General features: G+C 43.8%; 1 protein-coding gene across 2 annotated transcripts in view; it reads left to right on the top strand.

The window, feature by feature from the left end:
- The window catches only part of PTPRR (protein tyrosine phosphatase receptor type R), a 203,608-nt gene that overhangs the window by 43,023 nt on the left and 144,821 nt on the right, over window positions 1-15,764 (top strand). The window lies entirely within an intron of this gene.

Raw genomic sequence — 15,764 nt, 5'->3', positions numbered from 1 at the left:
TCCTTTTAGTTAGAAGTCCTTGCACAGTAAAAGAGACAAGAGAAAGCTAGAATCTTTGGTTTCCCTGTGTTGGTCTGGAGAAGTTGGTTGAATTCAACAGCTTTCCTGCATGTGTGCTGGGTTTATTTTGGCTGCCCTCTCTGTGTGTGTCTTAATTCCAAGAGCTATCCTCAGAAGTTTATTATATATTATTTCTTTTTGATATTATTAGTATTGTTATTATCTTTCCTCTTCAGAGTTCTTTTCACAGACCTTTGTGTCACTCTGCATTAAATGGTTCTTAAGAACTAGGGTGATTTTGCTTCTCCTTTGTCACAGTCATTACCAGGGGTCGTTTTGTAGGAAAAAAGGTGGTGGAGCTCACCCAAGGATTGTTATACAGCTGCACCTACTATTCAATGGACAAAGTGGGAAGGAGGAGGTGGAACTGTCAGAAAGGTTCAGGAGCTGTGCTCCTGTGAGCTGCTGCTGAATCCGAGGCCTGGTCATTATTCTAAGTTTCTTCCTTTTGCTTTGGGGAGGGGAGGAACTGATTCTTTGGATGATTTGTAGCCTGCTTGTGAATGTTCTCTCTTTCTAAATGTTATATTTTGATTTATCCTTTGGGTACCATAGGGCTTTTAGTATGAACATCTTATTTGACTCTGTACTAAATCTGGAGTCATAGGTAGCAGACCCTGATTCCAGAGCATTCCCAGCAAGCAATCTTGACTGGTAGAACAGATGACAAGACCAGTGTAAATAAAGTTGGTGTCCATTGGCACCTTTAAGACCAGCAAAGTTTTAATCAAAATGTAAGCTTTAGTGCATTAAAAGCACACCTCATCTGCCTCTTATGTATGTTGATCAGCTGTAGAAGAGCTGGATTCAAATCCAGGAGCAAATCATAGAACCACATAGTTTGCATTTCTGTTCTTCCTAAGGAATTGTGTGTGTTTCAGTAGAAAAAGAAAACAACTCTAGTCTTCAGTCTTGCAGCATTTATAGCTGTTTCATAGCTTTTGGATTCAGTATCTAACTGCTTCTGTATGTTCCAATTGCACGGAAGCAGAGAGAAGGGTGCTCCAAAGAGTGATGGTAAGAGCACAGAAGATTTGTGGATGCTCTCTCCCCTCATTGGTGGATCTGTATAATATGGGATGTAAAAGGAAGATACAAATGATCTTAAAGGACCCTTCACATCCGGGCCACTTGCTATTTGAGATCTTACCATCGGGCAGACGATATAGACTGTTGAAGGCTAAGACAAATAGATTTAAGGGCAGCTTCTATCCAAGTGCTGTGGTTAGGCTAAATGCAGGGCTATGAATGGTTATTTGTTTTAGATGTAGGCTAAATGTAGGGTTATGAATGGTTATTTGTTTTAGATGTATTTAAATGGTTTATGTATATGTTTTTTTCTTTAGTGTTGATGTGTTGGTATGTTTGTGGAAGAGCACCTCATTTCGTTGCTCTCATTTTCCTTTTTTGAGAACAATGACAATAAATTTATCTATCTAACATGTTGTGATGTTTGGGGGGGGCAACAGTGGGAGGGCTTCTACTGTCCTGGCCCCACTGGTGGACCTCCTGATGGCACCTCTTTTTTGCCAGTGTGTGTTGGACTGTGGACAGTGTGTTGGATTGGACAGGCCACTGGCCTGATCCAACACAGCTTCTCCTGTGTTCTTAGGAAACCTGCCACTTACGTATGTTGGTCAGCTGTAGAAGAGCTGGATTCTAGTATTACATCCATCTCTATATTATATTATCTCTATATTATGTTTAGAAAGAAAATGAAGGATTGTTGTATTATTTTTCCCCTCACAATTATTTTTTTAAAAGCAATTTCAAGTTGGTTAATTTGATATTTCTTTGTGTGTGTGTGCATGTGCACCAGGAAGTCATGGTGATAATTCATCATTTTTCAAAAATTGGGAAGGGGGGGCAGAAATTAGCCTTGCCTAGGCCACCAGATAGGCTAGGCTAGTTATGCCTTCATTCAACTAATTTTTAAGTTCTACTGCATAAAATTAAATTTGAATGCATTTAATTTTCTATTGTGACATTTATTGTGAAACTTAACAATATCATATTTTCAAGGTACAGTTGAACTTTTTAGACTTTTGCTGGATTTCTTATTCTTTAATCTGGAAGCAGAAACTACAAAACCAATTATAAGTATTGTCACAATTTCAATATTTTTAGAGCCAGGGCTTTTTTTGAGCAGGAATGCCCAGGAATGCAGTTCTGACTGGCATGGTGTCAGGGGGTGTGGCCTAATAAGTAAATGAGTTCCTGCTAGGCTTTTTCCACATAAAAAGCCCTGTGTGAAACAATGGTGATGTCAGGGGGTGTGGCTTAATATGAAATGAATTCCTTCTGGGCTTTTTCTGCAAAACAATGCCCTGGTTAGAGCTATTGGATAATCTTTCCTTTTTTTGGACAGACTGTTGGTTAGCTGAATTCCATCAATAGAAGTTAATGGAACTGTCTATAAGTTTTTCAGTTAGATGAAGAAGAATTGCAGATTTATACCTCGCCCTTCTCTCTGAATCAGAGACTCAGAGCAGCTTACATTCTCCTATATCTTCTCCCCCCACAACAGACACCCTGTGAGGTGGGTAGGGATGAGAGGGCTTTTACAGCAGCTGCCCTTTCAAGGACAACCTCTGCCAGAGCTATGGCTAACCCAAAGCCATTCCAGCAGGTGCAAGAGGAGGAGTGGGGAATCAAACCCAGTTCTCCCAGATAAGAGTCCACACACTTAACCACTACACCAAACTGGCTCTTAGGGATGTGCAATTGGACATTAACTGATTTTAAATAAGAAATCTTTAAAACTGAAATCTTTAAAGCTGAAAGCCCCGGTGCAAACACCCTGTTCTTTAACATCTTTATTGCAATTAATTCAAATTGGGGGAAAGTAAAATTGGTAGTATTTGGGGGGAAATCATGAATCCTTGGTATTCTTGGCACCTCGCCAACACTGGTTCATGGTTAGCCAAACATTTCTGTACTTGACCTGAATAGTTTCTCTCAGGGCTTTTTTTGTAGCAAAAGCCCAGCAGGAACTCATTTACATATTAAACCACCCCTCCTGACATCACCATTGTTTCACACAAGGCTTTTACTAGAAAAAGCCTAGCAAGGGCTCATTTTCTTATTAGGACACACACCCCTGACACCTAGCCAGCCAGAACTGCATTCCTGTGCATTCCTGCTAAAAAAAAGCCCTGGTTTCTCTTGAAAAACCACAATCTTGATAGATTCTTCTGTGGTTTACTTTGCAATTGCATTTACTACTTTCAACTGAGATTTGTGAAGCCTCTCTTGGGTTACAAAGTTGCAGGTCTATTCATTCGGTATTGCTGGACTCCCTAGCGCACCAGCATTCTCCTTTTAATCCTTATTCATTGTGGTCTCCTCTAAGCAATTCTGCACTGAAACTGAATTAAACCTTTTTATTCTGTTTTTTCCTGCATTACCTTTCTTCAGTGGTCAGTCTGGTTTCAGCCCACTGTTGCTCTGGGGGTTTTTTGGATGCTCAGATCTAATGCTGAAAAAACCTAGAGTGAATGGTGAGTACAGAAAGGGCCCTAGTGACAGTGGTCTGTCTTACAAATGCCACCACTTTGTGCAGCACTGCCTGCCTTCTTGTTAGGCCTCCCATTTATCAACCTGGAGTGGGGAGTTACCAGCTTCTAGCTCCAATTTCCTCTCCCTGAGGAACTAAGGGGGATTAAAAAATGGTCTTCTCATAGTGACAGTCTAGGAGTTTCCCCCACTATCTATGGTGAACATCATAAAGGCTGGGGGGAGGCAGCCTTGATTATCATCCAGAAGTGACATCACATCCTCCTCAAACTCTCCCTTCCCTAGGCATTGTTCCAGAAATCTTCCAGCATTTGCTGAAGCCATGTTAGGAATTTCACTTCTTGAATTTCTTCTATTTCTTCTTCTTTCTTGGAGCACTGAACATCCAAAGTACACCTCCCTGTGTCTGTTCTGCTCTGCTGCTAACTTTCAGGGGAGCAAATGCTTGCCCTATGACCCCACTGGTGGTGAGGGGAGACCTGGCAATCTACAGAGACCCTTTTATTTGTCTGAGATTTGACAGGGACAATCAACTGAGCAAAGGGTACCATTAGAGAACAAAACCCAACATTTTCCCAAGGCTTTTCCCCTATGTTTTTGAGAGAAAATTACATAGAGTTGGAAGGGACCTCCAGGGTCATCTAGTCCATTATAGAATGTATAAATGCTTCTTAAGGCAAGGTTTTCCGCATTCAAAATGTAGACCATGTGAAAGACTGAGGACTTTTTTCCATTTTTCTAGTGAAAAAATTAGGAAATTTGGGGAAGTACTGAAAAAAACCCCTTATACTGCAGACATCTGCAACATCACCCAAACGGGTATGGGGGATAATGTGACAGAAGGAGCTGCAGGTGCCAGCCATCAATATGCTGGGAAAGGCGCTGCTATGCAGTGTGGCTCCTTTGCTCACCTGCCTGGAGTGGGGCTGGCTGAGGAAGTGATAGGGTTGTCAGCTCTGGGTTTGGAAATACTTGGAGATATGGGAGTAGAGCCTGTGTAGGGCAGGGTTTGGAGAGGGGAAGGTGCTCAGCAGGGTATAATGCCAGAGAACCAATTCTCCAAGGCAGCCATTTCCCTTCAGCCATTTCCCTTCAGGGGAACTAATTTTTGTAGTCTGGAGATGACTTTTAAGAGATCTTCAGGCCCCACATGTAGGTTGGCAAGACTAGGGAGTAGGTGGATGCAGCCTTCCTTTCTCCCTCTTGTTTGGCACATGGCTCTGCAGGCACCAGTCAGAGACAAGGAGGTTAAAGAAGTTTCCAGCACAGCTAGAGATGTCAACCTCCAGGTGGTAACAAGATTTTCTGGAATTACAAATGATCTCCAGGCAACAGAGATCAGTTCACCTGGAGAAAATGACTTCTTGGGAAGGTGAATTGTATGGCATTATACCCCACTGAAGTCTCTCCCCTCCTCAGATCCCTCCTTCCTCAGTCTCCACCCCCAAAATCTCCAGGTGTTTCCCAAGCGAGAGCTGGCAACCCTAAACATGGCTTTCTTGCTGCGCTGCCCTGGGGGAAACCAGCTGAAAGAGGCAGCCTATTAAATGTGCGGGCAAGACCAGGAACCTGCACTTTCTCACTCACACAGCAGCCATTTAGGCTTTCCTGTGACTTTCCCAAAAATTTTGTAGCAAAACAGGTTTGGGAAGGATCAGGGAAGTACATACTGGGGAGATATGTGAATGCACTATGATAGTGTGGGGAAGGGAGAATGTTGACCTCACAGCAAAAAAAGAAAATGTGGAAAGGGTCTAATTCACCACACTTGGTCTCAAAGTTCCAGACTCCTTTAGAAAGTATAAAAACATGGCATTCTCACTGTTTGTGCTAAGGTCGGCTGGCAACCAATTTGTAAAGTATTTAGAAATGTAATATAGATTTTAAAATAGTGGCTCGTTTTACAGTCTTTACCAAATGCATCTGATATTTGTAGAAGCTGTATTTCCACATCATTGCTCAATAGATTCAGTCGTTCTTATGGTATTGAAAATTAGAAGTTCACCCTTCCATGTATGCAATAATTTCACAGATTCATTTGTGTTTTATCTATATAATAGCATCTCTGGTGATGATGTGCTGTTTTACTGCTGAGTGCTTGCTCTGGTTCTTGCACATGAAACTGATCAATAATAAACGACTAATGAGCTTGGTCTCTAGAATTCACAAGACTTGACTTTTGTGGGTAGATAAATGCAGAAAAAGGAGATAATGAAATTTGGAAATTAATTCATTGCTAAGCTTCTTTCACTTTTCACATGCATTTTGGCTGGTTTTTATAAGTGAATGCATTTTTGGCTCCCATTTGCAAGACACAGAAATACTGTGATTTATTTTTAGCACTGAGTTGCCTCATTCTGTACTTAACATTTCAGTAACCATTTCATGGAGAATGTGTTCTATAGCTTAATGAGATGCATTCTGACCACCCCTTTGCTTTTCTTCTGCTGTATTGCTTTTTCAGAGTACAAACAATGGTCTGTGCATCTCTGGATGCAACATGCACTTCCTGTTAACTTCAACAAGCATTAAGGATATAGAATAGTCCCCTAAGGACCCCTCAGTGCTCCTCTATGCTTTCAAAACACGTGGCAAAAGAAATGATATTGCAAGCAGAAGCACAAGAGGTTTTCAAGGGCAAATATTATATTACACTGTTCCTTTCTCTTTTGTTCACTACAAAGTGTGGGAGAGAATGGAGTTAGGTACCAGGCCAGCAAACAGTGATCCACTGAACAAAACACTTCTGGTTAATGTAAACTGCACAGATAAAGCTGATGGGTATGATTTTGTTCACAGTCAGGACCCACCTTTATGCTACATTCCCTGACCAAGAAGTAGACCCATCTCTCTTCAGCCTAAAGTTGCCAACCTCAAGGCTGTAGAAACAAAGATAAGGAATAACTGTGAAACATTAACTATGCAATATATTGACATCAATTTGTATCACAAAGAATTCATTCATAGGTTCAACTGAAAGACACTAATAAGGTGCAACTCCTAGTTCATTCCTAGTCCAATAAAGGTGTGATGGAAAATTAGCTCACCAATTCTTAAAGTGCTCTGTGCCTCCAATTAGAACATTCTTGGATGGGCTGTAGTGGGTTATTTCAATTGTCTGTTCACAGTTACAGATTGATAGTACGTTCTTGATATATAAACTTCCAGCAGAGTCTTTCCCAATTATTCCAACTTCAAATTTAGAGATGTGATAAAAAGCAATCCTTTACTTGGCTTTTTATTACATCTCTACATTTATCTATCAAGAACTAGGAGTTGCACCTTATTAATGTCTTTAAGCTGAACCTAGGAATTAATGCTTTGTGATACAAACTGATGTCAATATAGTTGTTTTTAATGTGTAATTGCTCCACTGTTATTCCTTATCTTTGTTTCTCCTTCTTTCTGTGATGCACTCTGTTGTTAAACTTCAAGGTGGTGGCAAGCCTCTTGCTATTACAACTGATCTCCAGGCAACAGAGATCAGTTCACCCAGAGAAAATGGTCCCTGTGGAAGGTGGACTCTGTGGCATTATACCACATTCCTTCCTCTTCTCAAACCCTGCTCTTCTCAGTCTCCACCCCCAAAGTCTCCAGGCATTTCTCAACCTAGAGCTGTCAACCTTACTTCAGCCTCATTTGTGGTTAAGAACCTCAGAAGAGCCATACATCCTGTATCACACAATGTTCAAGCAGTTGCCTTGGAGAACCAAACAAAAAGGACATAGAGGTTAAGGGCCTTTCCCCTGAAGCTGCTTCCTACCCCGGTATGCAGAGGTTTACTGATCCTAAATGAAGAGTTTAAAGCTATCCACCACTATGTCCACAGTCCAGTGCATCATGCCATTTAAGGAGTCTCTGATTCACAGTTTGAAATCTGATTAAAGTCATAGCATCCGGTAACCAAAAGAAAAAATGTTACCTGATTTGTTTTGGGTTGAATTTTTTTTCTCAATCCCCCTCTTTGTTTGCTTGTTTAAATTCATAGAACCAGCATGAATGAATTCTGTAAGCTGATGAAATCAGTGCCTTTAATGAGCTGAGTATTTCTACATCCACTGCACAAATATTAATTAAACAAAACCTTCAATAGTGGGTGAGATCAGACAAGCACTTTGATCTGCTCTCCTTGCTCCTCCCAAATGGATTTAAAGTGCTGGAACAGATAGCAACATCTGATTCCCATCCTGCAGCTGTCAACCTCCCATGCTCACGCAACACTGCAGAAATTCCAGTATTTAGGGATCCTACCAATTTGCCAGTACTTCTATGGGTTTCTGATTGCTCTCTTGAGGGATGAAGGGAGTCTGATCTTTCACCTCCTGTTTTGCTGCCATTTCTCTTTTTTTGGGACATTAGTGATGAGCTCATAAGTGGTTAATTTAAAACTGCTTATGCAAGGCCAGTGAGCAGGCAAGGGTGGTCAGGATGGCAGATGGAGAGGTGCAGCTGCTGGTGGCATGGCTCAGGCTGTGCCCAATCATAATGTTTCTAGAGAAGAGCTGAGTGCCAGGCCCTTTGAGGCCTGGCAGGCAAACTGGCCAGTCTTGCTGAGGTCTGGCAATGTGGGCAGGACAGCAAAGAGAGGTGAGGCAGACACATAGGGCTTGAATGGGAGGCTGGCAAGAAGGTGGCAGCTCGATTCCATGGAGGAGCTGCTGGTGGCCTTGGTGATCAGTGTGACATCTGATCATGACTCTTGTGGTACAAAAACCCTGAACCAAATTAGAGGCATTGGCAGGCCATGCCAAGCTGTCCGTCTGATCACAGCCAGTGAGAAGCAAATAGTTTTAGCATAGTGACTAGTGGTGGACTCCCTGAAGACTCAAATTTAAACTATGCCACTGTTCAATGTACACATATCTTCTCTAAAGAGTAGATTGGTTTGGGACTGATGTAATAGCCTGTATAGACATATAGCACACTTGACTGGAAATATTTATTTATTAACTTGCTTAATTTATAGTCCCCCATTCTTACAGAGATTCAAGGTAGATTATAAAAAGAAAAAACCTACAATATAACCCATTTATGAGTTTTACACAAACAAAATTGAGAGGGATAGCAAATACAGTAGAAGACAGTCAGAATACAGGATGATCTTGCCAGGCTAGAAAACTGGGTTGAAACCAATAAAATGAATTTTAACAGGGATAAATGTAAATTTCTGCATATAGGGGGAATAATCAAATGCATAATTATAGGATGGGGAAGACTTGTCTTGGCAGTAGTATGTGTGAAAATTTTCAAGGAAACTTAGTAGACTGTACACTGAACATGAGTCAGCAGTGTGATGTGGTAGCTAAAAAGGCAGATGCAATTTTGGGCTGTACTAACAGAAGTACAGTTTTCAGATCATGCAAAGTGATGATATTGCTATACTGTGGTCTAGGTAGACCTCACTTGAAAACAACACTGTTTTCAGTTTTGGGCACCACAATGGCTACTTTTGAGACAGGACTCTATGGCATTGTACCTTTCTGAGGTCCTTCCCCTCTCCAATCCCTGACCTCCTCAGGCTCCACCCCCAAAGACTCTAGAGATTTTCCAACCCAGAGCTGGCGACCCTATTCTACCAGGCAGGGTCCACAACAGACTGCTCAAGTAAACATGTGTGAAGCAGTACTTTTAACCCATGGATGCTAACTCCAGGTAGGGAAAATCCTAGAGATTTGGGGGTAGAGCCTGCAGAAGGTGAAGTTCGGGGTGGGGAGGAGGGTTGCCAATTCCCAGGTGGGGGCAGGGGATCCCCCCCCCCACTTCAGGGTCATCAGAAAGTGAGGGGGGGAAATGTCTGCTGGGGACTCTTTATTTCCTATGGAGACCGATTCCCATAGGGTATAATGGAAAATTGATCCACGGGTATCTGGGAATCTGAGGGGGCTGTTTTTTGAGGTAGAGGCACCAGATTTTCAGCATAGCATCCAATGCCTCTCCTCAAAATACCCTCCAAGTTTCAAAAGAATTGGACCAGAGGGGTCCAATTCTATGAGCTCCAAAAGAAAGTGCTCCTATCTATTATTTCCTATTTTCTCCATTGGCTGAGGCTCCTCCCTTAGGGAAGGGGGGGGAGGCAGAGCTTGTTTTTCCAGGTTCTCTCAATCACACAGTAGAACTACTAAGCCAAGCCTTTCTCCCTTCTATTGGCTGAGGCTCCCACCCCACCCCCTGGGGAAGGAAGGGAAGAGCCAGAGCTTCCTTTGCCCAGGTCCCTGGATCCCCTGAGAGAAATACAAAGAAAGCACCTTTAAGACCAAGTGCTAACATTTTAGTGTTAGTCTTAACGTTTTAATGTTTTAGTCTTCTTCTAACATTTTAAGCATTTGCCTTTTTAGCCACCACATCACACTGTTGACTCATGTTCAGCGTATGTTCCACTAAGACCTTAGATACTGCTGCTAAGACAAGTCTCCCCCATCCTATAGCCATGCATTGGATTTTTCCTACCTAAATGCAGAACTTTACATTTATCCCTGTTAAAATTCATTTTATTGGTTTCAGCCCATTTTTCCAGCCTGTTAAGATCATCCTGTATCCTGTTTCTGTCTTCACGTGGAAGGGAACAGCGACAACTTCAGATCAGTGTTTGTCTGACCACAGCACAGGAGTTGGGAAAACCCAGGATGGCAGAGTGAAACAGGGTCTGCAGGCAGGACTGCTGTGCCACAAGAAGTAATAAAAATACCATAAACTGGTGGTGCTGAGGGGATAGGGCCAGTCATTAAATGGCTGCAATTGAGGACAATTACAAAGTATTGGGTCAGCTATTTCCAAATTTCCATTTCCTGCAGACCTAAAGATGTCTCCTGGAGTCTTCTGAAGCATTTTGACTCTTTGCTTTGGAGAAAGATATGCTTGGGAAAGAAGCTGGTGGCAACCAGGAAACACATTGGTGGTCATCATGGCACATCATGTTGAAGTTTACTGGTGTAACATTGTTGTCCAAATTAACAAGGACATGAGAATGAACACCATTATTCCCAGTTTATAGGTGGGGGATCAAGATTGAAAGTGGGGAGAAGGTACATGCCTCAGGAGCTCTCCAAGCAAGTCCAAGTCATTGTGTCCAAACATTTGCAAAACTTCCTTTGAATATGAAAATACTGGTGTGAAAACACAGAGATAATGTTAGCATGTCAGGCTATCATCCTCTAAAAGAGAATGGGTCAAACCTATGGCATTCTCAGTTGTGGCTCCCAAGGCTTGTAACAATTGTTGCTCCTCCTCATCTCAGTTCTTTTGTTGAATAACTCAGCTTTACTATTAAGTAATGTTTAATCTTTTGGGATCAGCTGGGTAAAGGTCACTCATTCATCTGGTAGCCATCTCTTGTGCAGTGATTGCTGCCTGCAAATATATGTGCTCCTTTAACTGATTGTTAACCTTCTTAATGGCAATAAAAACATAGATAAACAGTCACAAGCACCACCTGCTTGTTTGTGAAAGCACCAGAGTGATGAATCAAAAGGGTAATTGTCATCATGTACAGTTTTACATAGAACAGAGCTGCTGCCCACCTAGCCCTTTGTAGAAACTAAATGCATTGGCGTGATGTTGTTTTTGGAGAGTCAATTTCAGCCAAATTAGCAACAATTACCATAATGCAGAGAGACAGACAGCATGAGGTCCCACTAAAAGCCTATTTCTCTAAATCTTGCATTGATGTCCCTCGCTGTTATACATGCCAGACTTTAGAGCTGGATGTTAGCAAATCTAATTCCTTGTAGATGATATCTGGCACTTAACAGGGCTTCATTCACATAGTAAATGAATCCTTCCATTAATGCAAGAAGGATTTGAAGTGAGAAGGTAGAATCTAAAGTCTAACGTCTAAAATGTGGAACTGTGGCTAGTGTGATCCACAGAAACCACTGGCCATATCTTATCATAGTGAAGCAGTATAGTTATTGTCTGCCAGGTTTTGCTCTATCAGAACATACTTGAACGGTGAAGATCATGGGGTGAAGATCCATATTGTTGACCCCTTCCACATGATCTCACATTACCAAAGCTGTACAGGATGTAACTGTAGAAGACTGGCAACTACACTGGACCCATAGCACCATATCCGGCACTGCACGTTACCAGCAGGGTGGCATGTATAGAAGAAGAAGGAAGTCTTAAATTTTCCAAAAAAAGAAAAAAAAATGGTTCAAGGACAGGTTGGCTATTTATTTGAACAGATAATTCACCCAAGAGGCTAGCAGCTTGAGGAGCAATATCCAGAGATCATAATTGGAGCTGTTTTTGTTGCTACAAGTTTTTTATATTTGGTCTTTCAACTGCTCCTTCAAAGGAGATGAAGGACGCAGGCGGTAGTGGTTGTTCTAGTGCAACAGCATGTCCATCAGCCATCACCTCTGAAAAAGTGGGGAACTAGAAGATTCCAGTACCACAGCTTAGATGAGATGTTCTACATTCTTTGGACAGCAGTAAGATTTGATGTTCCCTAGCCTTGGCACAACTCTTAGAAGACTGCTTCTCTCAAGGCTACTGCAGATAACAGGTTACTACCAAAGAAGCAGCATCAAGCCCAGCAAACCCAGGCCTCCATTCCCAGTGATAACTTCTTCCTGAAATTCCCTGTTGTCTTCATTCATTCCCATCTGGCACTGCTATTTATTTACTTACTTACCTAATTTATAGTCTGCCTTTCTCACTAAGACTCAAGCAGGATTACACAGTGTAAATCAATGCAGTCAATAGGATGGGAATCAAATAAACAATAGGATGCAAAAAATAAAAAAAATAAAAAAGTAAAATTCTAGAACAAAGCTGAGACAGAACCACAAGTCTTAACACTGTGTATTAAACAATGCAGAAATTACATAATAGATTAATACATACTGCAACAGATAGTACACTAGTGTGTGTGGTCCACTGTCTCTTTTCCTTTATTAAAGCATTCTTCCTGAACCAATTGTTATTATAATAAGACCTTATTACCTTTGTAAAAGACCCCTAAAGATTTCAGTTATGAATAGTTTATGAAATGTCAGGAGAGTGGGAGCCTGCTAACCTCACCAAGCAGGTAAGGTAGGACGAAAAAACAGGGAATGCACTTGGGTGGGCTGTTATTGATTTGGCTTATTTGCAGGGTGGCACCTACAGAAAGCCTTACTCAGATGGACCAAAGCTGTTGTGACAGAGCATAGGGGGAGAAGCAGTCCAGCAGATATAGGGGTCCAAGGCCATGTGGTGAAGGGAATGTTCCTGAGGGAAAGATTATACTATTCTAGTTTAATTGAGACAGCTGTGGAAACCGTGGTCTTTTCCAGTTGGCTGTGTTTCGTAAACAGACCAGGGAGGGGGGAAACCATGACAAAGTATCAGTGATTCTGAGCTAGCATATATTGTTAGCTAATCAGAACAGGCATAGAGACACCCCATAAGCATGAGTAAAAACCTGTTTCAAAATTTGTTTTAAATAATTAAATTGGCTAAAGGATGAGAAATGGGGAAAGCAGTGAGAAAGCAGAATATTGTTCATTCAATTTCAGGTTTTCAAAAAGCAAGCACATTTCTGAGGTTTGCAACTCATGAGCATCCAGGCCTGTAGCTACAGAGAGGGGGGCTCCCAGGGCCCTGCCCCAACTCACAAGGCCCTCCGACCTCCCAGCCATCTCAGGCCCCCTGACTTCCCAATCAACATTTTTACTGTCACCAAGCCTCATGACAGCAAGCCTTGCGCTGCCAGTTACCCTCTCATCTCACTCTGCCCTGAGCCCTTTCACTTGCCCTCTCCCTCCTCCAGTCCTCCCCACAACAGGGGTGGCTCCGCTGCTTTGTCAACCTCCTCTTCTTCAGCAGCCTCATGAGTCAGGGGCAGTGAGGGGGCCAGCAGCAATGGCAGAGAGAAGGAGGGGGTCCCTGGGTGGGCCATGGTGAGCAGGTGGTTGGCTGGAGGCAGATGAGGCAAGCTTCTGCTGCTGCTTGGGGAGGGGGTGTAGAACTGTGGGTGGAGCTAGTTGTGTGAGCTGCTTTGCCCTCCAATGCCTTTGCAAGTTGAGAGGGGAACAGCTACAGACCAAGTCACACACCCCCTACCTAATTTACCTGGCTTGTGAGGGAGTAGGCCCTGAGCACCACCACCAGCAATGATGGCAGCAGAGGCTGCTGGGCAGAGAGGGCACCTGTTGGATTGAGTGCTCCAGTTTCTGCTAAAGGTTGAGGAACTGGGGGACTCAATTTGCAAGCTTTGCTTCTCCCTCCCCTCTTTCTCAATGATGTATGTAACGGTGTGGCACCTGCAGTTTCTAGTCAGCCTGATGCCTGGTGATCTCTCTCTCTCTCTCTCTCTGTTGTGTATGTGGACTAATGATGCTTTACCTGTGTTCCTGCCTGGCTCATTGGAGCCTTTAGGTCAGAGCTTGAGAACTCGGGAACAATGGGCAGTAGGATCCAAATCCCTGCTGGCCTGCTGCAATCACGGGCCCCGTGCTGGTTTAAATGATCCAATGGCATCCTAGTGTGGGAACCTTGAACTGCATGTAGTTGGCCTCATTGGCCCAGTAAAGCAATCTTCTAGTTCAGCCATTCCTATGCTGTAACTAATAAAGAGAGCTATGATCACTGCAACCACATCTCCTTGCATTGAACCCACTGTAATATTATAGTGGCGACAAAGGTGGGATCCTAGTGAGCGAGCTCTGGCAACCGGCACCGTATCGTGTATCACTGCCCTCCGTTTCCAGCTCCGCACATCACATCACCACCACCGACAGAAATGGCTATTATGCCAGGACCACTGCCTGAGTTCGACCCGGCTCACCCCGAACTCTGCGAGACGTAGGCAAAGAGGCTCAAGTATTACCGCACAGCCCAAAAGCTTAAGGATGGAGAAAAGGATCAAGAGATGAAAAGGCCCTGCTGCTGAGCTCCTGTGGCATTGACACCCTGAGGCTAGCTGAGAGCCTGGTCGCGCCAGCCACGGTCAAGACTTCCACCTATGACCAGATCATCAAGGTGCTGACTGGCCATTTCACTCCCCAGCTGACTCACATGACCAGATGGCTCCAATTCCTTGACAGGAATCTGCAGCCGCCTACCTCGTTTCCTTGCATGAACTCGGAGTTAAGGCAGAGTCCGCGGTGCAATTGGAAGAGGCCCTGCTCGACAAATTCACACATGGCCTGCAAGATAAGCGTGCCTTCCGGAAAATTACTGAGACAGATAACCCTACGCTGGAGAAGGCCCTGAAGATCGCCACCACAGCCGAGAGTGGGGCCGCCATTCTGAAGCCCGTACTCACCAGCTCCCCACCTCAGCATCTGAGGACTCAGATGGCAATGACACTCTCAAGCTACACCATGCAGCACCAAGACACCCAACTCCACAGGCGGCAGAACCCTCAACCCCCCGGTCCTGCACTAGCTGCAGGGAAGACCACAAGCAGTGATTGTGTAAGTTCAGGGATGCCGTCTGCCACCAGTGCGGGAGGACGGGCCACTTGGCACAGGTCTGCCAGTCCAAAGTGACCCGCTCCACGTCGGGAGGCACAACACAGCGACAAAATGGTTGATGCCACATGGCTACCAGAGTCGAGGAGCTGAACTGCCTCAACGCATCATCGACCCAAGTATGCCAGTTGTCCATGCCCTCTCCAAACAAATTAAAGACCATGGTGGTCATTGAGGGTGCTCCATGAAAGATGGAGATAGACTCGGGGGCCACCTTCTTGGTGATCTTGGCCCAAACCCTCAAACAACTGTGCCCAAAGGGGGACCTCACCTTTACCTCTCCCCAGTAATAGTGCGGAACTTTCAAAAACGAGGTCGCAGTGAATGGCATTTTTTTTTCAGAGTTAAGTATGGCCAGTTTGAGGGAATGCGACCACTGCTAGTCGTTGCAGGGTCCCTCTCTAGCCTACTCAGCTGGGCATGGTTCGATCCCCTAGGGATCTGCATAAATGGAATAAACCAGACTCACGTTGGCCAAGATTTCCAAGGGATCTGTGAGGAGTTCCCATCTATTTTCTATGGAACTCTTGGGACTTACACCAGGCCCCTGGTGTCCCTGCATCTCAACCCCATTGTGCAGCTCATAAGGCTCAAAGCACGATGCGTCCCCTTTGCTTTAAAACCCAAGATTGAAGAGGAGCTGGACTGCCTTGTAGCACAGGGAGCCTTAGTACCAGCCGCAAATGCGTGGTGGGAAACCCCCATTGTTACTCCAGTGAAGCCCAATGG

This window comes from Heteronotia binoei, chromosome 8, assembly GCF_032191835.1.
Source record: "Heteronotia binoei isolate CCM8104 ecotype False Entrance Well chromosome 8, APGP_CSIRO_Hbin_v1, whole genome shotgun sequence".
In the NCBI taxonomy this organism is placed as follows: domain Eukaryota; kingdom Metazoa; phylum Chordata; class Lepidosauria; order Squamata; family Gekkonidae; genus Heteronotia; species Heteronotia binoei.
This window is presented reverse-complemented; position numbering and strand designations above follow the sequence as displayed.